This window comes from Neofelis nebulosa, chromosome 5 (assembly GCF_028018385.1).
Source record: "Neofelis nebulosa isolate mNeoNeb1 chromosome 5, mNeoNeb1.pri, whole genome shotgun sequence".
Taxonomy (NCBI): domain Eukaryota; kingdom Metazoa; phylum Chordata; class Mammalia; order Carnivora; family Felidae; genus Neofelis; species Neofelis nebulosa.
Window position 1 is genome coordinate 28,945,737 of NC_080786.1, and position 24,588 is coordinate 28,970,324.

Consider the following 24,588-nt stretch of genomic DNA (forward strand, 5'->3'; position numbering starts at 1 on the left):
AGACACAGAATCCGAAGCAGGCTCCAGGCTCCAAGCTGTCAGCACAGAGCCTGTTTTGAGGCCCGAGCTCACAGAACTATGAGATCATGACCTGAGCTGAAGTCAGACGCTCAACCGACTGAGACACCCAGGAGCCGCAATACAGGATTTTTTAAAGTTTGTTTGTTTGTTTGGTTTGTTTGTTTATTGCCCTAGCAGAGGACAGGCAGAGACAAAGGGAGAGAGAGAATCTGAAGCAGGTTCCCTGCTGTCAGCACAGAGCCTCAGGTGGGGCTCAAATCTATGAACTGAGGAGAGAACCTGACCTGAAATGAAATCAAGAGTTGGATGCTTAACTGACTGAGCCACCCAGGTGCCCCTTGAATACAGGATTTTAAAAATGTTTATATATTTATTTTGAGAGGGGGCGGGGAGGGGCAGAGTGAGAGAGAATCCCAAGCAGAGTCTGTGCCTTCAGTGCTGAACCAACTCGATCTTACAAACCATGAGATCATGACCTGAGCCAAAACCAAGAGTCAGACACTTAACCAACTGAGCCACCCAGGGGCCCAACTGTTTTTTTGAAGATGGGATTTTTGATGTACAGTCAATATATTTAACTTGGTGGGCCCAGCTCAGCAAAGTTGCCCGTTTTTTCCTGTCACACTCTTCTACAGAACATTAAAGTATTTTAATTAGATGTTCCCAGAATAAACTTCAGTTCCAATACTTGGAGTCACTTATTCTGTTTTACTGAATTAAGTGTCTCTTGTGTGTGTTTTGAAAACTTGAAGCAGTGACTGTACCAATGATTTGGTGTAGGCTTTTTAAGTGTAAGCCCATTTCAGAAGTGAATAAGCTTGGCTGTGGAGGAAGAGTATTGAGCTTCTTAGCAGGTTGCAAGGGCTGATGGTAGAGTGCTGGACCTCTAGAATTCGGTTTCTGGTGCCAGGTTCAGAGCTCTCTAAACCTATGCTAAGAAAGAGTTCCATCTGTAGAAGCACTGGGCAAAGGTAAAACTTGGTGTTTTCATTTTGTCACATTTTTCTTAATGAAAATGGAAATAGAGATGTTGTTAAATAACTACATTTACCAAACAGTTCTTTTTTTGGGGATTTAACTCAGCAGGGAATCTATTATAGTTTCCCCTTTCTAGGTCAAAAAGAAATATTCCAACAGCGCTCAGGAGATTTTGAAGTATGCAACACAACTCCCAAAAGGAATTATAAAATCAGAAGTGGGATTGCTTAACTAATGATTAGAGTGAAGAAATGCTGCTCCTATTCTAACAAGCTTTGGTATTAAGTTGACATGTGTCTCACTTAGGTCGGTAGAGTCGGTGCTGCAGAATTAGTTTTTGGCAATATGCTCTATGATGCTTAAAGGAAAGATTGGTGTTGACTGTGTCGAGAGCAGCATCAAGGGTCTTGCTGGCATAGAGCCGTAGGGTGGAATGAGGACACATATGCTCTGTGGGGATAAAGATGGTCCCTGACAAATATTGAAATAATGTGACCGCTACATGGTAATTACTTTGCAATTTTTGCCTCTGAATGGAGCTTCTTGTTAAACAAGAAAAGACAAAATATCCAAACATGAAACTGCTTAAGAATTTAACTAAAACTCCAGTGAGAAATAGAAACACAAGCAGGATGACAATGATTATTCAGAGTAGTGACTGTCACCCAGTTTCCTGATGATTATGTCTATTCATGTTGAAGTTCATATTGAAGGAGATTTCATGCTGAAGGAGATTTGTGCTCCTTGAAATACAGCAACCAGGAAAGACCACTCCATTGGATCTAGCTCTAATCATTTCTAGAACATTAATCACAGACCAAGTCAAACATTTATTCACAGCAAACTATTAATTGATATTTTCTACAGGATTACTTTTTTGAGCTTTTTAATTATATATATATATATATATATATATATATATATATATATATATACATATACATATACATATACATATACATATACATATATACATACACACACATATAATAGAAATCTTTATTTGGGATAGAAAAGATGATATGTTAGCCAACATCTCATTTGTTCTACAGTTATTTCCTTCTTTGAGTCTGTGTTTTAGGTCACCATGCATATGTGGGTATGGTAAAGCCAAACCCTCAACTCACGTTAAATTCAATCAATAATCAACAGTTTAGTTTTTTCCTGTAGTAATTGTCCCATTTAAGACTAATGTTTTATTTAACCAAGGTTAGTATTATTACCCTTAATGGATATGTATGATATTGAGCAATTTGTTTAACCCTATTAAGCTTTAGAATTTTTTCAGTTATAAAAGGGATGATAAAATACTAACAGAAATATAGTCGGCCTCACAAAGTTGTACTGGGTGTACTGGGTACTTGAGTGCATGTGTGTTTTGCCTACAAAAGCTTGTTTGTCTATTTTTCCTTAGGTTTGGTGCTTTAAAACAAAACCTTTTGGAATTTCTAAAAACACTTAAGGAACAGACTCCACTGAACAAACATTGTCTTTAGAATTACAGTAGTATGGAAGCATATTATGAATATTTAGTGTGGATTGCTTGAAAATAACAATGTGAGAACTTCTATTAAAAATCTTGGTTTGGGGGCACCTGGGTGGCTCAGTCTGTTAAGCATCCAACTTTGGCTCACATCATTATCTCATGGCTCATGAGTTTGAGCCCCACATTGGGCTTTGTGCTGACAGCTGGGAGCCTGAAGCCTGCTTTGGATTCTGTCTCCCTCTCCCTCTGTTCCTCCCCTGTTTGTGCTCTCTCTCTCTCTCAGATATAAATAAAAGTTTTTTTTAAATAAAAAAAACCCTGCTCCAAAACATGAATAGAGGTCAACTAAAGCAGCTAGAATATATGACTCCATACCTGTTCTATTTTTAATGAGTTCTTAATATGGAAACCTTTGAAGGAGAGTTTCTTCTCCAACAGAAAATATGTATAGATATTACATTGAATTTAAAAATTATTTTTCTGTAGTGCCTGGCTAGCTTAGGTGGTGGAGCATGTGACTCTTGATCTTGGGGTTGTAAGTTCAAGCCCCACTTTGGGTATAGAGATTAAGAATAAAATCTTAAAAAAGAATAAAAATTCTCTTTTCTAAAACGATTCTTCTATATTATCGCATTAGTAAGGTCTTCAAAAATACCTTTTTAAAAAATGTCTAGCCTCAAATGATAAACACCATTTAAAAAATATTCCTTTTAGGGGCGCCTGGGTGGCTCAGTCAGGTAAGCAGCCAACTTCGGCTCAGGTCATGATCTCGTGGTCTGTGAGCTCGAGCCCCGTGTCAAGCTCTGTGCTGACAGCTCAGAGCCTGGAGCCTGCTTTGGATTCTGTGTCTTCCTCTCTCTCTCTGCCGCTCCCCCCCCTCAAGCTCTGTCTCTGTCTTAAAAATAAATAAATGTTAAAAAAAATTTTTTTTAATTCCTTTTATTGTGGTATAATTGACCTATATAACATTATATTAGTTTCAGATGTAGTTTCAGATACAATGTAATGATTCAAAATGTGCATATTTTGTGACATGATCACTACAACAAGTCTAGTTACAGATTTTTTTCTTGTGTTGAAAAATTTTAAGATTTATTCTCTTAGGAACTTTCAAATATGTAATAAATACAGTTTTTATTTGTTGTTTGTTTCAGTTTTTATTTAAATTTGAGTGAGTTAACATATAATGTGATATTAATTTCAGGGCTAGAATTTAGTGATTCATCAGTTACATATAACACCCAGTGCTCATCCCACCACGTGCCCTCCTTAATGCCCATCACCCAGGTAGCCCATCCCCCCACCCACCAACCTTCCAGCAACCCTCTGTTTGTTCATTCTCTATAGTTAAGAGTCTCTTTTATGGTTTCTCTCTCTCTCTTTTTCTTTCCCCTATGTTCATCTGTTTTGCTTCTTAAATTCCACATATGAATGAAATCATATAGTATTTTTCTCTGGCTGACTTATTTTGTATTATGCTACATATATAGAGAGCATAATACACTCTAGCTCGATCCACGTCATTACAAATGGTAACATTTCATTATTTTTTATACTAATATTCCATTATATATAGATAGATATAGATATAGATATAGGTATAGGTATAGATATAGATATAGATACACACACATACACACACACACACACCCCACATCTTCTTTATACATTCATCAGTTGATGGACATTTGGGCTCCTTCCATAATTTGATAATTGTTGATAATGCTGCTATAAACATTGGGGTGCATGTGCCCATTTGAATCAGTACTTTTGTATCCTTTGGGTAATGCCTAGTAGTACAATTGCTGGGTAGTTCTATTTTTAACATTTTTAAACATTAAAAAAATTTATATTAGAGAGAGAGAGAGAGTGTGTGTGTGTGTGTGTGTATGTGTGTGTGTGTGTGTGTGTGTGTTTGTCTGTGTGTGAATGGGAGAGAGGGGCAGAGGGAGAGAGAGTGTGAATCTCAAGCAGGTTCCATGCTCAGTGCGGAGGATTATGACCTAAGTTGAAATCAAGTCAGATGCTCCACCCAGGCACCCCTATTTTTATCTTTTTGAGGAAAAGAGTTCTCCAGAGTGGTTGCCCAGGTTGCATTCCCACCAACAGTGTAAGAGAGTTCCCCTTTCTATTCATCCTTGCTAACATCTGTTGTTTCTTGTGTTAATTTTAGTCATTCTAACAGGTGTGAGATGATATCTCATTGTAGTTTTGATTTGCATTTTCCTGATGATGAATGATGTTGAACATCTTTTCGTGTGTCTGTTAGCTATCTGTATGTCTTCTTTGGAAAATGTCTATTCATGTCTCCTGGGTCTTGACTCTATTTTTTGTTTTTTTTGTGTGTTGAGTTTGATAAGTTCTTTATAGATTTTGGATACTAACCCCTTATCAGATATGTCATTTGCAAATACCTTCTCCCATTCCAGACATTCCCTTTTAGTTTTGTTGTGCAGAAGCTTTTTGTCTTGATGAAGTCCCCATAGTTCATTTTTGCTTTTGTTTCCCTTGCCTCCAGAGCCATGTCTAGTAAGAAGTTGCTATGGCTGAGGTTGCTGCCTGTGTTCTGTATGATTTTGATGGTTTCCTATCTCACATTCAGGTTTTTCATCTATTTTGAGTTTATTTTTGTGTGTAGTGTAAGAAAGTGGTCCAGATTCATTCTTTCCATGTTGCTGTCCAGTTTACCAACACCATTTGTTGAAGAGACTGTTTTTTTCCCTTTGGATATTCTTTCCTGCTTGGTCAAAGACTAGTTGACCATAGTTGTCGGTCTATTTCTGGATTTTCTATTCTATTCCATTGATCTGAGTGTGTTTTGTGCCAGTGCCTACTATCTTGATGACTATAGCTTTGCAATGTAGCTTAAAGTCTGGAATCGTGATGCCTCCAGCTTTGCTCTTCTTTTTCAAGATTGCTTTGGCTGTTTGGAGTCTTTTGTGGTTCCATACATATTTTAGGATTGTTTGTTTTAGCTCTGTGAAAAATGCTGGTGTAATTTTGGTAGGGATTGCATTGAATGTGTAGATTGCTTCTGGTAGTATAGACATTTTTAACAATACTTGTTCTTCTGATCCATGAGCATAGATAGAATGGTTTTCCATTTCTTTGTGTCATTTCAATTCCTTTCATATGTCTTCTCTAGTGTTCAGAGTACAGATCTTTTACCTCTTTGATAAGGTTTATTCCTAGGTATTTTATGGTTTGGTGCAATTGTGAATGGGATCAATTCCTTGATTTCTTTTTCTGCTTCTTCATTATTGGTGTAGTTACCATGCTGCACATTATATCTTCATGACTTATTCATTTTAAAACTGGAAGTTTGTACCATTTGACAACCATCACCCATTTCCTACACCCTACCTGTGGCAACCACCAGTCTGTTCTCTGTATCTATGAACTTGGTTTTGTATTTAGGTTTAGCATAGAAGTAAGATCATACAGTGTGTGTCTTTTTTTGACTTACTTCACATAGCATAGTGCCTTCAAGTTGCATCCATGTTGTTGCAAATGGCAAGATTTCATTCTTGTCTTTATAGCCGCATAATATTCCTGTGTGTGTATATCACGTTTTCTTTATCCATTCATCTATCTATCTTTATTTATTTATTTATTTATTTATTTATTTATTTATTTATTTATTTCTATATATATAATTCTATATACATATTCTCTATATATTCTATATAGTCTGTATATATTCTATATATATTCTATATTTTAATTCTATATATATTATATATATATTATTTTAATTCTATAGTTTTTAGTGTATAGATTTTTCATCTCTTTGGTTAGATTTATTCCTAGGTATTTTATGGGTTTGGGTGCAATTGAAAATGGGATCGATTCCTTGATTTTTCTTTCTGTTGCTTTATTGTTGGTGTATAGAAATGCAACCGATTTCTGTGCATTGATTTTATAACCTGAGACTTTGCTGAATTCATGGGTCAGTTCTAGCAGCTTTTTGATGGAAAGTTTTGGGTTTTCCATATACAGTATCATGTCATCTGCGAAGAGTGAAAGTTTGACCTCCTCCTGGCCGATTTGGATGCCTTTTTATTTCTTTGTGTTGTCTGATTGCTGAGGCGAAGACTTCCAATACTATGTTGAATAACAGTGGCAAGAGTGGATATCTTTGTCTTGTTCCTGACCTTAGGGGGAAAGCTCTCAGTTTTTCCCCATTGAGAATGATATTAGTGTTGGGTCGTTCATATATGGCTTTTATGATATAGAGGCATAATCCTTCTATCCCTACTTTCCTGAGAGTTTTTATTAGGAAAGGATGCTGTATTTTGTCAAATGCTTTCTCTGCATCTATTGAGAGGATCATGTGGTTCTTGTCCTTACTTTTATTCATGTGATGAATCACATTGATTGTTTTGCAGATATTGAACCAGCCCTGCATCTCAGGTATAAATCCCACTTGGTTGTGGTGAGTAATTTTTTTAATGTATTGTTGGATCCAGTTGGCTAATACCTTGTTGAGGATTTTTACATCCATGTTCATCAGGAAAATTGGTCTATAGTTTTCCTTTTTAGTAGAGTCTTTGGGTTTGGAATCAAGGTATGCTGGCTTCATAGAAAGAGTTAATAGGTGTTAATTCTTCCTAAAATGTTTGGTAGAATTCCCCTGGAAAGCCATCTGGCCCTGGACTCTTGTGTTTGGGGGAGATTTTTGATTACTAATTCGATTTCTTTATGGGTTATGAGTCTGTTCAAATTTTCTATTTCTTTCTGTTTTAGTTTTGGTCGTTTATATGTTTCTAGGAATTTGTCCTTTTCTTCCAGATAGCCCAATTTATTGGCATATAATTGCTCATAATATTCTCTTATTACCGTTTGTATTTCTGCTGTGTTGGTTGTGATCTCTCCTTTTTCACTCTTGATTTTATTTATTTGTGTCCTTTCCTTTTTCTTTTTGATCAAACTGGCTAGTGGTTTATCAATTTTGTTAATTCTTTCAAAGAACCAGCTTCTGGTTTCATTGATCTGTTCTACTGTTTTTTTGTTTGTTTGTTTGTTTCAATAGTATTGATTTCTGCTCTAATTGTTATTATTTCCTGTCTGCTGCTGGTATTGGGTTTTATTTGCTGTTCTTTTTCCAGCTCTTTAAGGTGTAAGTTTAGGTTGTGTATCTGAGACCTTTCTTCCTTCTTTAGGAAGGCCTGGATTGCTGTATACTTTCCTCTTATGACTGCTTTTGCTGCGTCCCAGAGGTTTTGGGATGTGGTATTATCATTTTCATTGGCTTCCATGAATTTTTAAATTTCCTTTTTAACTTCTGGGTTAGGCCATTCATTCTTTAGTAGGTATTCTTTAGTCTCCAAGTATTTGCCTCTCCAAATTTTTTCTTGTGGCTAATTTCAAGTTTCATAGCGTTGTGGTCTAAAAATATGCGCTGTAAGATCTCCATCTTTTTGTACTTGTTGAGGTCTGATTTGTGTCCCAGTATGTGATATTCTGGAGAACGTTCCATGTGCACTGGAGAAGAATGCATATTCTGCTGCTTTAGGATGAAATGTTCTGAATATACCTGTTAAGTCCATCTGCTCCATCGTGTCATTCAAAGCCATTGCTCCATTGTGTCATTCAAAGCCACTGTTACCTTGTTGATTTTCTGTTTAGATGATTGTCCACTGTTGTAAATGGGGTGTTGAAGTCCCCTACTATTATGATGTTATTATCAATGAGTTTCTTTGTGATTAATTGATTTATATATTTGGGTGCTGCTACATTTGGAGTGTAAATGTTTACAATTGTTAGGTCTTCTTGGTGGATAGACCCCTTAATTATGATATAATGCCCTTCTTCATCTCTTGTCTTTATTTTAATGTCTAGATTATCTGATATAAGTATGGCTACTCCAGCTTTCTTTTCTCAATGATTAGCATGATAGATGATTCTCCATCCCCTTATTTTCAATCTGAAGGTGTCTTTAGGTGTAAAGTGGGTCTCTTATAACAGCATATAGATGGATCTTGTTTTCTTATCCATTCTGTTACCCTATGTCTTTTGATTGGATCATTTAGTCCATTGATGTTTAGAGTGAGTACCAAAAGATAAGAATTTATTGTAGAATTGGAGTTTCTGGTAGCATCATTGCTAGTCTTTGTTGCTTTTGGTCTTTTTTTCCCATCTTTTCTCCCCTCAGAGAGTCCCCCTTAAAATTTCATGCAAGGCTAGTTTAGTGGTCACAAACTCCTTTAATTTTTTTTTTTTTTTTGGTCTGGGAAACTTTTTTTTTTTAAATACATGAAATTTATTGTCAGTTTGGTTTCCATACAATACCCAGTGCTCATCCCAAAAGGTGCCCTCCTCAATACCCATCACCCACCTTCCCCTCCCTCCCACCCCCCATCAGCCCTCAGTTTGTTCTCAGTTTTTAAGAGTCTCTTATGCTTTGGCTCTCTCCACTCTAACCTCTTTTTTTTTTTCTCCTTCCCCTCCCCCATGGGTTCCTGTTAAGTTTCTCAGGATCCACATAAGAGTGAACACATATGGTATCTCTCTTTCTCTGTATGGCTTATTTCACTTAGCATCACACTCTCCAGTTCCATCCACGTTGCTGCAAAGGGCCATATTTCATTCTTTCTCATTGCCACGTAGTACTCCATTGTGTATATAAACCACAATTTCTTTATCCATTCATCAGTTGATGGACATTTAGGTTCTCTCCATAATTTGGCTATTGTCGAGAGTGCTGCTATAAACATTGGGGTACAAGTGCCCCTATGCATCAGTACTCCTGTATCCCTTGGGTAAATTCCTAGCAGTGCTACTGCTGGGTCATAGGGTAGGTCTATTTTTAATTTTCTGAGGAACCTCCACACTGTTTTCCAGAGTGGCTGCACCAATTTGCATTCCCACCAACAGTGCAAGAGGGCTCCCGTTTCTCCACATCCTCTCCAGCATCTATAGTCTCCTGATTTGTTCATTTTGGCCACTCTGACTGGCGTGAGGTGATATCTGAGTGTGGTTTTGATTTGTATTTCCCTGATGAGGAGCGACGTTGAGCATCTTTTCACGTGCCTGTTGGCCATCTGAATGTCGTCTTTAGAGAAGTGTCTATTCATGTTTTCTGCCCATTTCTTCACTGGATTATTTGTTTTTTGGGTGTGGAGTTTGGTGAGCTCTTTATAGATTTTGGATACTAGCCCTTTGTCCGATATGTCATTTGCAAATATCTTTTTGTCTGGGAAACTTTTAATCTCTCCTTCTATTTTGAATGATAGCCTTGGTGGATAAAGAATTCTTGGCTGCATATTTTTCCTATTCAGCACATTGAATATATCCTGCCACTCCTTTCCAGCCTGCCATGTTTCTGTGGATAGGTCTGATGCAAACCTGATCTGTCTTCCCTTGTAGCTTAAGGACTTTTGTTCTTTTGCTGCTTTCATGATTCTCTCATTGCCTGAGTATTTTGTGATATGCCTTGTTGATGGTTGATTTTGTTGAATCTAATGGGAGTCCTCTGTGCTTCCTAGATTTTGATGTCTGTGTCTTTTCCCAGGTTAGGAAAGTTTTCCACTATGATTTGTTCACATAACCCTTCTACCCCTATTTCTCTCTCTTCGTCTTCTGGGACCCCCTATGATTCTGATGTTGTTCTTTTTAATGAGTCACTGATTTTTCTAATTCTTAAATTGTGCTCTTTTGCCTTAATCTCCCTCTTTTTTTCTTTTTGCTTCATTATTCTCCATAAATTAATCCTGTATACTGCTGATTTGCTGCTCTGCCTCATCCCTCCATGCCGCCATGTCATCCATTTGAGATTGTAGTTCAGTTATAGCATTTTTTATTTCATCCTGACTAGCTGTTACTTCTTTTATCTCCTCAGAAAGAGATTCTAATCTATTTTTGACCCTAGCTAGTATTCTTATTATCGTGATTCTAAATTCTATCTACTATTGTAGATAATGCTGCTGTAAATATCGTGCTGCATGAATCCCTTTAAATTAGTGTTTTTGTATTCTTTGGGTAAATACCTAGTAGTACAATTGCTGGATCGTTGAGCAGTTCTATTTTTAACTTTTTGAGGAACATCCATGCTGTTTTCCATAGTGGCTGCACCAATTTACATTTCTTTTTTTAAAATTTTTACATGTTTATTCATTTTTGAGAGACAGAGAGACTGAGAGAGAGAGAGAGAGACAGAGCATGAGTGGGAGAGGGGCAGAGAGACAGGGAGACACAGAAACCAAAGCAGGCTTAGGGTCTGAGCTATCAGCACAGAGCCCAATACGGGGCTTGACCTTACAAATTGTGAGATTATGACCTGCACTGAAGTCAGACACTTAACTGACTGAGCCACCCAGGTGCCCCACCAATTTACATTTCTAAAGACAGTGCACAAGAGTTCCCTTTTCTCCACATATTCTCTGACACTGTCATTTCTTGTCTTTTTGATACTAGCCATTCTAACAGGTTTAAGGTGGTATCTTGTTGTGGTTTTGATTTGCATTTCCCAGATTATTAGTGATGTTGAGCATGTCTTCATGTACCTCTTAGCCATATGTATGTCTTCTCTGGAAAAGTTTCTATTCAGATCCTCTGCCTGTTTTTTAATCAAATTGTTTTTTTGCTATTGAGTTATATGAGTTTTTTTTTTAATGTTTTTATTTCTTTTTGAAGGAGAGAGAGAGAGACAGAGCATGAGTGGGGGAGGAGCAGAGAGAGAGGGAGACACAGAATTCGAAGCAGGCTCCAGGCTCTAAGCTGTCAGCACAGAGCCCGACACAGGGCTCAAACTCACGAACTGTGAGATCATGACCTGAGCCGAAGACGGACGTTCAACTGACTGAGCCACCCAGGCGCCCCTTAAAAAATATTTTTATATATTTTATTAACCCCTATTCAGTTATGTGATCACAAATATAATCTCTCATTCAGTAGATTGCCTTTTCAGTTTGTTGATGATTTCCTTTGCTGTGCAGAAACTTTTCAGTTTCATGAAGTCCCACTTGTTTATTTTTGTTTTTGTTGCCTATGCTTCTGGTGTGAAATAAAAAAAAAAACATCACCAATAACAATGTCAAGGAGCTTACCACGTATTTTTTTCTGGGAGCTTTTTGTTAAAAAATTTTTTTTAATGTTTATTTATTTTTGAGAGAGAGAGAGACAGAGTGTGAGCAGAGGAGGGGCAGAGAGAGAGGGAGACACAGAATCGAAGCAGGGTCCAGGCTTCTGAGCTGTCAGCACAGAGACCGACGTGGGGCTCGAACCCAAGAACTGTGAGATCATGACCTGAGTTGAAGTCGGACACTTCACATGCACATTATTTATCAAAAAGACTGTCCTTTCTCCATTGCATATTCTTGGCCCTTTGTCATAAATTAGTTGACCATGTATGCATGAGTTTATATCTGGGTTCTTTATTCTGTTTCATTGATCTATGTGAATGTTTTAATGTCAATACCATACTGTTTTGATTACTATAGATTTGCAATATAGTTTGAAATCAAGAAGTGTGATGCCTTTGTTCTTCTGGATTTGCTCTTTTTTCCTCAACTTTACTTTGGATATTTAGGATATTTTGTTGGTTCCATACATATTTTAGAATTTGTGAAATTGCCATTGTGAAAATGTGAAAAATGCCATTGGAATTTTGATTAGAATTGCATTCATTCTGTAGCTTGCTTTGGGTCATATGGACATATTGACAATATTAATTATTCCAGTCTATGGACGTGAGATATCTTTCCATTTATGTCTTTATTTTAGTTTGATTTATTCATGTCTTATAGTTTTCAGTTTACTGGTCTTTCACCTCCTTGGTTAAATTTATTCTTAGGTTTTTTATTCTTTCTGATACCATTTTAAATGGGATTGCTTTCTTAATTTCTGTTTCTGATAGTTTGTTATTAATGTATAGAAATGCAACAGATTTCTGTATATTTATTTGTATCTTGCAGCTTTACTGAATTCATTTATTAGTTCTACTAGTTTTTTGGTGGATTCTTTAGGGTTTTATATATATAGTATCATGTCATATGCAGATAGTAACACTTTTACTTCTTTTCCAATTTGGATGCCTTTTATTTCCTTTTCTTGCCTAATTGCTCTGGCTAGGACTTCCAGTACTATGTTGAATAAAACTGACAAGAATGGACATACTTATCTTGTTTCTGATCTTAGAGGTAAAACTTCCAGCTTTTGAGTAGATGTTAGCTGTGAGCCTTTCATATATGGTCTTTATTATGTTGAGGTATGTTCCCTTTATACTCACTTTATGGATATATTTTATAAAGAATGGATGTTGAATTTTGTCAGATGCTTTTTCTGCTTATATGGAGATGATTATATAATGTTTTTTATCTTTCATGTTGTTTATTATGTGTATCACATTGATTGATTTGTGGATGTTGAACCATCCTTGCATCTCTGGAATAAATCCCACTTGATTATGACATATGATCCTTTTAAAGTTTTCTTGAATTCAGTTGGCTAATATTTTTTTGAAGATTTTTGCATCTGTGCTCACCAGAGATATTGGCCTGTAATTTTCCTTTCTTGTGGTGTCTTTGTCTCATTTTGATGTCAAGGTAATGCCTCATAAAATGAGTTTGGAAGTTTTCTCTCCTCTTTTTTGAAAGAATTTGAAAAGGATTGGTGTTCATTATTCTTTGAATGTTTGATAGAATTTACCAGTGAAGCTGTCTGGTTCTGGACTTTGGTTTGTAGGGAATTTTTAAATTACTGATACTATCTCCTTACTAGTTTGATCTATTCTGCTTTTCTGTTTATCGTGGTTCAGTCTTGGAAGGTTGTATGTCTCTAGGAATTTACCCATTTCTTCTAGATTGTCCAATTTGTTGGCATATAAATGTTTGTAGTAGTCTCTTATGATCCTTTGTATTGCTGTGGTATCAGTTGGAAATTCCCCTTTAATTTCTGATTTTGTTTATTTCAGCTCTCTCTATTTCTTGGTGAGTCTAGCTAAAGGTTTGTAAATTTATCTTTTCAAAAAACCAGGTCTTGATTTTATTGATCTTTTCTATTGTCCTTTTAGTATATATTTAATTTATTTTTGCCCTGGTCTTTGTTATTTCCTGCCTCCTACTAACTTTGGGCATTGTTCTTTTTCTAGTTATTTTAGGTGTAAAGTTAGGTTGTTTGAGATTTTTCTTGTTTCTTGAGGTACATCAGATCACTATGAACTTTCCTCCTAGAACTGCTTTTTTGTGTCCCATAAGTCTAGCATGTTGTATTTCCCTTCTTGTTTGTCTCAAGGTATTCTTTGCTTTCACTTTTGATTTCTTCATTGACCCACTGGTTGTTTGATAATAGCATGTTGTTTAGTCCACACATATTTGTGAATTTTCCTGTTTTCTTCTGGAAATTGTTTTCTAGTTTCATACCCATGTTGTCAGAAAAGATGCTTGAAGTGAGTCTTTTTAAATTTGTTAAGATTTATTTTGTAGCCTAACATAGGATCTGTTCTGGATAATGTTCCATGTGGACTTGAGAAGAATGTGCATTCTGCTGTTTTTGGATGGAATGTTCTGTATATATTTGTTAAGTCCATCTGGTCTAATGTGTCATTTAAAGCTGATGTTTTCATGGCACCTGAACAGCTCAGTTGGTTAAGCATTGGACTTCAGCTCAGGTCATGGATCTCACAGTTCATGAATTTGAGCCCAGAATTGGCTCTCTTCTGTCAGCACAGAGCCCACTTTGGATCCTCTGTCTCCTTCTCTCTGCCTCTCCCCTGCTTGTACTCTCTCAAAAGTAAAGAAAAAAACATTAAAAAAAAAAGCTGATGATTTCTGATTGACTTTTGTCAGTATGATCTATCCATTCATGTGCATGGGGTATTAAAGCCCCTTACTACTGTATTGCTATTTCTCCCTTTAGTTCTATTAATATTTCCTTTGTGCATTTAGGTGTTTCTAATGGGTGTTGCACCAATATTTACAAATGCTGGATTGACCCATTTACTATTATGTGATACCATTCTTTGTCTCCTTATTATACTCTTTGTTTCAAAATCTATTTGTCTGCTGTAATTATAGCTACCCCAGCTTTTGTTTTGGTTTCCTTTTGCATGTAATATCTTTCCCCATCACTTTACTTTCAGTCTGTGTGTCCTTACATCTGAAGTGAGTCTCTTATAGGCAGCATACAGATGGGTCTTTTTTTAAAATCATTTCAGCCACTTTATGTCTTTAGATTGGAGAATGGAGTCCATTTACATTAAAGTAATTATTGATAGGTGTATGCTTACTGCCATTTTGTTAATTGTTTTCTAGCTATTTTTGTAGTTTCTCTCTGTGCCTTTCTTTTTTTCTTACTCCTTTTTATAGTTTGATGATTTTCTTTAGTGTTATGCTTTTATTTCTTTCTCTTTAACTTTTGTGTATTTACTGTAGGTTTTTGCTTTGTGGTTACCAAGTGGCTCATATATAGCAACTTATTTATAGACAGTCTATCTTCAGTTGATAACAACTTAAGTTTGATCCATTCTAAAGCTCAACATTTTTACTCCCTCCACCATGCTGATGTCACATTTTATACATTTTTATCTTGTGTATCTCTTAACTAATTATTGCAATCATAGTTATTTTTAGTACTTTTGTCTTTTAACCTTCCTACTAGCTTTATAAGTGACCTGAGACCTCAGAGTCTCAGGAAAAGTTTAGAGTCAGCCCTTAGATGTGTGTTTAATTAAAAGCTGCCCTTCATGCTGCAGCTATGATGATGAGCCAATTGGCTTCTTTCACAGAAAAATTGAGCTCCTTAGTCTCTTGTCTCTTACTCAGCCCTGGGTGGGTAGCTGTTTATGAGTGCCTTCCTCATTGGTTACAATTCTGTGTGACCCATGAGTATAAGCCCCATGGGGCCCAGAAGTGCAAGCCCCCTGTCCTCCAGAGCCAGGCAATCAAGGGATAGCCCTTGTGTGGCAGCTGCAAAAACTGGGTCACCAGATGTAAACCCCAGGGACCCAGTTGTGTATATCTGGGAGATACTGGCACTCTGAAGTGTGGCAGAAGGAGAGTGCAAAGATGGCATCTACCTAAAAAATTGGGAGTGGGGAGGAAAGGAAAAAAAAGAAGAAGGGGAAAAGGAAATTTAAAAAAAAGCTGATGACCCTTGGCTTTACCAAGGCAGAGGAAGAGGACGTATGGTATCAGTCCACCAGATGGAGCATAAAGGTGGCCCCTGAAAGAAAGGGAAAAAAAAAGATGGTACCTGTTAGCTTTAGCAAGGCAGAAGGAGAAGATGAAGATAGTGCCCACTGGCCTCTGATCTTGGAGGCCTGATCCTATCAGGCCCCTGCCCAGTGCTTTAAAGTTAGGAAATGAATCTTTCACATAAAGTCTGGGCACTTTTCAAAGGGCTGCTTCTGTGTGGAGCCTTGGGGTGGGTGAGTCTGCATGTGGGCTCTGTAAGAGACGTTCCTCAGTTCACCACAGTCCTGTGGGTCTTAAGGACACAAGCCTTGTTGGTCTTCAAAGCCAGATGTTTGGAGGCTCATCTTTCAGATGTCAGTCTTAAAAGTTGGGGTCCCTGGGGGCACCCGGGTGGCTCAGGTGGTTAAGCGTCTGACTTTGGCCCAGGTCATGATCTCATAGTTCTCGTGGGTTCGAGCCCTGCATTGGGCTCTGTGCTGACAGCTTGGAGCCTGGAGCCTGCTTCCGATTCTGTGTCTCCCTCTCTCTCTGTCTCTCAAAAATAAATAAATGTAAAAATAAAAAAAAATTTTTAAAGTTGGGGAACCTGATGTGGGGTACAAACCCTTTCCTCTTCAGGTTTTGAGTTCCCTTTGGGTTGTGGGGGCAGGGTTTATGGCGATTGTATCTCGGCTTCTACCTGCTTCAATGTGGTTTTCATCTCATTTGCTCAATATGAAAGGGTTATTCACAGTTTCTAGAGGGTTTTTTTGGAGGAATTTTTTTCTGTAGATAGCTGTAAATTTGGGGTGTCAATGGGAAGAGGTGAGTTTAGGATCTGGCTAAGTCACCATCTTGAATCAGAACCTTGATGAATAGGGGCACCTGTTTGCCTCAGTTGGTTAAGCATCCAGTTTGGCTCAGGTCATGATTTCATGGTTTGTGAGTGTGCTGAGCCCACTTTGGATCCTCTGTCTCCCTCTCTCTGCCCCTCCCCAACTAGTGCTCTCTTTCTCAAAAATAAATAACTTAAAAAAAAAAGAACCTTGATTAAACATTATGATGAAAATATTTTTCCATTGTCCTAGGTTTAACAATTTTTATACTCTACACATTTCAAAAATGACCTTCATTAAAGTTGCACTTACATTACAGGTAAAAAAATTTTTTTTTTTAATTTACATCCAAGTTAGTTATCATATAGTGCAATAATGATTTCAGGAGTAGAATCCAGTGATTCATCCCTTATGTATAACACACAGTGCTCATCACAACAAGTGTCCTCCTTAATGCCCTTTGCCCATTTAGCCCATCTGCCAGCCACAACCCCTCCAGCAACCCTCGGTTTGTTCTCTGTATTTAAGAGTCTCTCATGTTTTGTACCCCTCCCTGTTTTTATGTTATTTTTGCTTCCCTTCCCTTATGTTCATCTGTTTTGTATCTTAAATTCCATGAGTGAAGTCATATATTTATCTTTCTCTAACTAATTTTGCTTAGCATAATACATTCTAGTTCCATCCACATTGTTGCAAATGGCAAGATTGCATTCATTTTTTTATGAAAAACATTTTATTAACGTTTATTCATTTTTGAGACACACACCGTGAGTGGGGGATGGGCAGAGAGAGAGGGGAAGACACAGAATCTGAAGCAGACTCTAGGCTCTAAGCTGTCATCACAGAGCCTGATGTGGGACTCGAACCCACAAACCCTGAGGTTATGACCTGAGCCAAAGTCGGACACTCAACTGACTGAGCCGCCCAGGCACCCTGGCAAGATTTCATTCTTTTTGATTGCTGAGTAATACTCCACTGTGTGCATATGTGTGTGTGTGTGTGTGTGTGTGTGTGTGTGTGTGTGTGTGTATACATCACATCTTCTTTATCCATTCAACTTTTGATAGACATTTGGGCTCTTTCCATACTTTGGCTATTGTCAGTAGTACTGCTATAAACATTGGGGTGCAAAATTCTTTATTTTATCAACAAGATTTAAAGATACTAGCTTGGCAGTGACCAAAGCCTTGTCTCTTGATGGAATTCTAACAAGGACCTCACCTTCCTACAGTCAAATCTTCATTCATCAAGGGGTTTTGGGCTAGGGGAGCAAGTTGTAACAAAATACGCTTTGTTTTAGAATTTTTGTTGGTCACACATAAAGGAGACCAGAAACAGGAAGATAGATACTCAGATGGTCTCTGGGTCTTTTTGGCTTCCATTTATGTGCCATTTATTCATTTAGGTTTTAAGCAATACGTGGCCTATTTGCTATTTGCTGGGAGCTTGAGGTCCAGTGGTGACAAAAACAGTCTCTCACTGGATGCTCTGGGAATTTGGAGTCTAGGGAGAATACTAGTAGTAATAAAGCAAACTGTGTGAGTCAATGTAAAATTGTAGGCATGAGAAGAGTTACATGAGAAGGGCTCCTGATATAATGAGAACCTAGACAAGGGAGCCTTAACCTGGCCAGGGAAGTCAGGAAAGCTTTCTTGGGGAGAAGCCATTTGAGCTGAAGCCTGAAAGAATGAGATGGAATTCCAAGATGGAAAGGCCTTTTGGTAAGATGGAATTTAGTGAGTGTGAAAGGCTTGAGAGAAGGAAGCAGTGGCTCAATTGTTGAGGAACAATGTGTAACTAGAAAAGGCTGGAGAAGTGGGCAGAAGCCAGAGCATTGCAGGCTTTATAGACTGTGTTGAAGAGTTTCCCTCTTTTTTTAAACAGATTTAAAAAAATTTGTTTAATGTTTGTTTATTTTTGAGAGAAAGAGACAGAGTGTGAGCGGAGGAGGGGCGGCAGAGAGCGAGAGCGAGACACAGAATCTGAAGCAGGCTTCAGGCTGTGAGCTCTCAGCACAGAGCCTGACATGGGGCTCCAACCCACTAGCTGTGAGATCATGACCTGAGCTGAAGTTGGACATTGAACTGACTGAGACACCCAGATGCCCTGAATAGATTTTTTAAAGTTTATTTTGAGAAAGAGAGCGTGCAAACAGGGGAGGGGCAGAAAGAGAGGGAGAAAGAGAATCCCAAGCAGGCTTCATGCTGTCAGTGCAGAGCCCAATGTGGGGCTTGATCCCATGAACTCTGAGATCATGACCTGAGCTGAAATCAAGAGTCAGACACTTAACTGACTGAGCCACCAAGGAGCCCTGAAGAGTTTCCCTCTTTATCCCCAAAGTAATGAGAAGCCTTTAGAGGGTTTTGACTACGTGGTATGACATGATCAGAGTTGCATTTTGAAAAGATGCCCATTCTGGCTGTGCGTAGAGAATGGATTATAGGGGACAAAAGTGGTTCAGGGGATATTCTTTAGAAGGCTACTTATAAATGCACACACATAAAAATGATAGTGGCTTGAACTACATCATGGAGGACATGGAGAGGAGTGGCCATATTTAAGAAGACTTGGATGTGGAGGGTGGGAGAGAGGGAGGCCTAGCTTTCTGAATTAGAAGACTGTAGAGATGGGCATGCCACTTGCTGAATTAGGGAGCAATAAAAGGTGAAAGACCTGTTTTTCAGGAAATGATCATGAGGTTTTTGTGTTTGTTATGCTGAGTTTGAACTTTATTTGAGGGTGCTGAGAAGGGCTCTCAAGTAAGCTTTTGGGTATTGGTGTCTACCCAGGGCTTCCTCCCATAGGCTACCACTATGTCGGGGGCACATTTTAATTCCCTTAACAAACTTTAGTAGGAACCTGCCTTGGGTTTAGACCCTAGACCTGCATTCTCTGGCCCTGGCCTCCTCGAAGAAGTTGCACTGGTCTGTGAAGCCTGTTACAATAGGCCTTCCTCCCCACACAGAACTATCTTGAGCCTCAGCCAGGTAGCATAGTATCTTCTTTCCTCTGCCTTGAGCTACAGGTGGAAGTGACTCCTGGAAGTAGTTTCTTCATCTCAAGTCCATTTCTTTCCATTGTGTCGGAACTATACTCACCAGCAGGTTATTAGGTGTGGTTCTATTTATCTACTCACCTGTGAATATGAACCTCTTTGAGGGGACTTTAGTGGTGAGCCCTGTTCCAAGGGGTCTATCAGTTCTGCTTGCTTCTCAGCTGCCTCTAGCACAAACTTTTTGTCTCGTTCTGTTTTAGCTGGAACAACTTATTAAAACCCATGGTAAATTCCTGTTTCTTGTCAGGAATTTCTATAGTTTTCAGTTTATGGGTAGAACAAAGAATATTGATAGGTCTTGAGCTTGCTTACTTTACATAGTTCTGTTTGATAACTTGGCAGCCAGGTAACTACCTCAAAGTGAATTCTAGAATCCTGTAACTTCAACTTTAGAGCAGAAAAATACTTGACAAATATAATAATAATTACAGATCATTCCTTCCCAAAAGAGCAGGATCATTTTCAGTATATAAATGTCTATTTTTAATGATTGATTGATTTACTGATTCACTTATTTAACAAAGATTTCCTGGGCCTGTTCTCAGAGTTTGAATTAGATGGAAGAATTCCTTGTACATCTTTTATTTAGGAATTGACTAAAGAAATCTCTGGTGTCCAATTAACACAGGGAAAATAAATTGTTCAGATGCTCTCGGTGGCAATAGAGTTAATTAATTTTGACCTGATTTTTCAAAAACTTAATTCTCAAAAATCCCCCACGAAAGACAAAAAACACTTATTCATTTGCCAAAAGCACCTTACTGATTTATTTCTCAACATCCCACTCCTGGTCATTAAAAATGCTGACTGAAATGTTTAAAAACCTGTAAGCTTCATTCACAATTCTGTGTGAATCTACCTTGTCATAAGATTTTTATTTTTATCTACCTTAAGTTTAGGCTGCAGAGATAAGTTGGCTTACTGTGTCAACTTTTAATTATCATAGATATAAGTTTCCTTGACATATAATATAATTTATCTGCATTTTATCTCAAATATACCTGCAATAAGAAAATGAGATACTTCTTGGTGTTTTCCAAATATCACTGGGAATTATATAAGAGATGAAGAGCATGGTTTTTCTGTTTGCTGTATGAGGAAACTGAGTCACAGAGCAGTTAAATACTATTAAAGATCATCCAATATCTATGGCTGAAGAAAATAATAAATTATCTGGTAGGAAATAAGATGTTTCAAATGGATACAGCTACCTCTAGTCAACCTCCATGAACTCTTTCATGATGACTCATTCCATTAATACTTTTTCCTCATTTTGAGTCCCCTTCACATATTAAAAATCATGGTCATTCTTATATTGTTAATTTTTGTTCAAATGTTGTTTATAATTATTTAAAATTGCTTTTCATCTATGTGTGGTTTTGATCATAGATTGTGGCTGCTAGAGGAGGGGGCAAACTTTTATTTATTTAATTTTAAATCTCCTTAGAATATAGGGTACAGAGATCAGTGTATAATCAGAGGTCAGTAGATTTTAGTTGATTGTAGCTCTGTTTTTTCTATCTTGTATTGTTTTGACTGAAAAGTTTCTGGAGTTTCTGACAAAACGCTGCTGATTGGTGGTCACGAAAGTAACCCATAACCAGAGAGGTTCCCTGTTTGAGTCTTACACTCTGTCATATCTATGGGCAGATGCTATGAAGAGAAGAAAACTATTTAGGCTGAGCATTTGAAAAGCCTATTATGTAAAGGTTTTGCCAGTGTGTCAGAACTTTGTCCATCTGTTTATTTACTCCTTAAAAAGCACAGACTGGGAATTTTGAGTACTGGGTCAAATTTCCTCCAGCTATGAGAATATGTATAGAAACATTTTCTAATGTTTCCTAAACATTTTCTAATGAGCGATACAAATACTTCTCACCCAACTAATAGGCTTTCATGTTAGTCCATAAACTCACAAAGATAACTGAATGTTGAGAAATTCCAGTAGTATAACTGAAAAAAAAATCCAAAGCCTTGATTTAAAAAAATTCTTGCCATCATGGGAATTTTCTATTTTTATTTCTGCAAGTAAGTATTTCAGTTTATGTTCCAGTTTATGAGCAGTCAGATGTTGAAATATTAGTCCCAAGTCAAGGTCAAACATCTCAGACAAAGAACAACATTTCTCTAAAGTACAATACTTCCGTGTAGTTGGAGTGCATATTTCATGAGCAGAACTCATTGATCTGATTCTATCATAATCACAAAACTCAGGCTTCTTTTGAAGTGATAGTGATAATGTGTTCTAACAAGTATAGAGCCATCTGTGATCCACAGTTTTAGACATTACCTCATTTGGCCTTCATAATGGCTCTGTTAGTTGGGTAGAGGAGTCATTATGATTATTAATATGCACATTTGAAAATGAGGATCTCAAAGCCATGGTCAAACCAGTTATCGTCCAAGGTACAAGCTGGTACATAGTGGTGGGGAGAGGCATTTAATTAAGTGCTTATCATGTATTAGAATGACCAACAGACCAACAGACATTAAATTTTTATATAGAGTATATAGGTTAAGAACATGGTAGAGAGTATATAGGTTAAGAACATGGGTTCTGGGTTCAAATCTTGGTTTTATCACTTACTAATCCTATGACATTGGGTAAATATAAACTTTCTCAGAAAATAATCTTAAAAGTGGAGAAAACGCTATCACCTGTTTCCTAGAAAATTAAATCAGTTAAGGGATCTAAGCTCTTATCTTATTATCTGGCATACACAAAAAACTCAATAAATAAAACTCGTAGCATTAATCCAACTAAATCACACACACACACATATGCCACACACACACACACACACACACACACACACACACACACACACGACACACCCATTACCAACAACAACCCTATGAATGGAACAACATTTATATATTCTTTCTTCATAATCACTCTTTGGATGATCTCATCCAGTTTTATGACTCTGAATACTATTAATTCATTGATGACTTCCAAATGTATCTGCGCTTCTTCTCTGAACTTGTACATACAACTGCCAACTTGAGATCTTCTGGATGTCTAAGAGCATCTAAAATGTAATGTACCCCAAAGTGAGCTCATCCAGTATCTCCTGCAATTTTCTCCATCTTGGGTAATGGTTAACTCCATTCTTCCAATTGCTCAGGCCACAAATCTTAGTGTCCTTCTTAACTTCTCCTAACATTCCTTATGTCTCTTTTATACTACACACTGGGTCCAGAAATAAATTATGTTGCTTCTACCTTCAAAATACACCCAGAATATTATCACTTTTCACTACTCCCTACTTATCACTATATAACATATGAAGCATTATACTATTTCATCTTGTTTAGTGTCTGCTTTCCCTGTTAGAAGGAAAGCTTCATGTGGGTAAAGAATTTTTTCACTTTATGTATAAACTCACTGTGCTTAAAACAGTTCCTGGCACATAACAGGTACTCAACAAATTATTTGATGAATGAATGAATGAATGAATACTTATTTAATACATGAAGAAACTGAGCTTCACAGAAGTTGATTAACTTACCCAAGGACAGGAGTGGGTAAGTAATGGCACCTAGATTTATGTGGCTCTAAAACCCACATTTACAAGTACTACACATTTTGTCAGGGTTAACTTCTAGATATTGGTGATAACCTAGATGTGTCTTCAGGTACATGTTAATTAGTGATGTCTTAGCTTGTTCTTGGGAAATAAAGATTTCTTATAATAAAATCAGCCAATGTTTAAAAATTTTTTTTTTTCTTTTTGAGAGAGAGAGAGAGAGAGAGAGACAGAATCCCAAGCAGGCTCTGTAGTCAGTGCAGAGCCTAATACAGGGCTTGAACTCACAAACCATGAGATCATGACATGAGCCAAAATTGAGTCGGATGCTTAATGGATTGAGCTACCCAGGTGCCCTGCAGGCAGTGCTTTAAAAAAATACTTTTCAAGGGTAAGTGCTTGCTGGCCTGAGCACAGAGAGGGAAGGGAGGCTTGGGAGGACAGGAGGAGGGACTTTTGGTCTGCCTACTTGGCTTTTCCCTTCCTGGCCTGAGTCCTCAGATTCCTGAAAGCACTCCTTGCTCAGGCTGGGGAGGTGTCCCTTGTTTTCCTCACCCTCTTTCTCTTTCCCTCCTGTTTCTTTCCATCATGTCTTTTCACTCATCTCCTTCTCCCTTCATACCTTTCCTTCTCTTTTGAACTCTGTCTCTATCCTTATTCCTTATTTTGTGAGACTCCCCCTCACTCTCTCATGAATGTCAGTACTGTCTACTAGGGCACAAAATTTAAAATTCATTACGCAAAATGTAAACCCTGGCCCCTGAAACCCTGAAATTTCACATAAGTAAATTATCTTAAATTAGTATTAAATAACCTTGGGTTAGGCAAAGATTTTGTAAAGATACAAATAGCAATTATCATAAAAGCTATGGTTGATAAATTACACTTCATTAAAATAAGAAAAATTATATTCATCAAAAACACTGAAAAGTGAGAATGCAAGCCACAGACAAGAAGGAGATATTTCAAAAGATTTATATTCAGCACATGTAAAAAATCCTACAAATCAATAATAAAAAGACAATGTAATTAAAAATGGAAAAAACCTTGAACAGATACTTCACCAAAGAGTATATTCAAATGACCATTAAGTGTATGAAAAGTTCCCAACATAATTTTTCATCAGGGAAATATAAAATAAAACCAAAATGAGATCACACAGCACATCTCCCAGAATGACTAAAATTAAAAAGACCTTCAATACTAAGTATTGATGAGGATATGAAGTAATTGGAATTGTCATACATTGGTGGTAGGTATGTAAATAGATAAAACCACTGTGAAAAGCTAAACATGGCCTTTATGTGGGCCCATAATTCCAATATTGGGTCAAGAAAAATGAGATTATATGTTCACCAAAGTCATGGGCAAGAATGTCCATAGTAGCTGTAAGAAAAGAAACCTGGGAACAACTCTTATGTCCATCAACAAGGGAATGGATAAGTAAATGTGGTGTATTTATACAATGCAATGTACACAATTTATACAATGCAATGGCACTACAATAAAAAGAATGGACTCCAATCCCGCAGAACACCATGAGTGAATCTCATAGAAAGTTGTTGAGCAA

General features: G+C 37.4%; 1 long non-coding RNA gene across 1 annotated transcript in view; it reads right to left on the reverse strand.

The window, feature by feature from the left end:
• Nucleotides 1-19,809, reverse strand: part of LOC131511847 (uncharacterized) — a 40,186-nt gene extending 20,377 nt beyond the window's left edge. The window contains exon 1 of the long non-coding RNA XR_009261773.1: nt 19,570-19,809. This is a non-coding gene — a long non-coding RNA (uncharacterized LOC131511847). The remainder of the gene's footprint in view (nt 1-19,569) is intronic.
• Between the last annotated feature and the right edge of the window lie 4,779 nt (nt 19,810-24,588).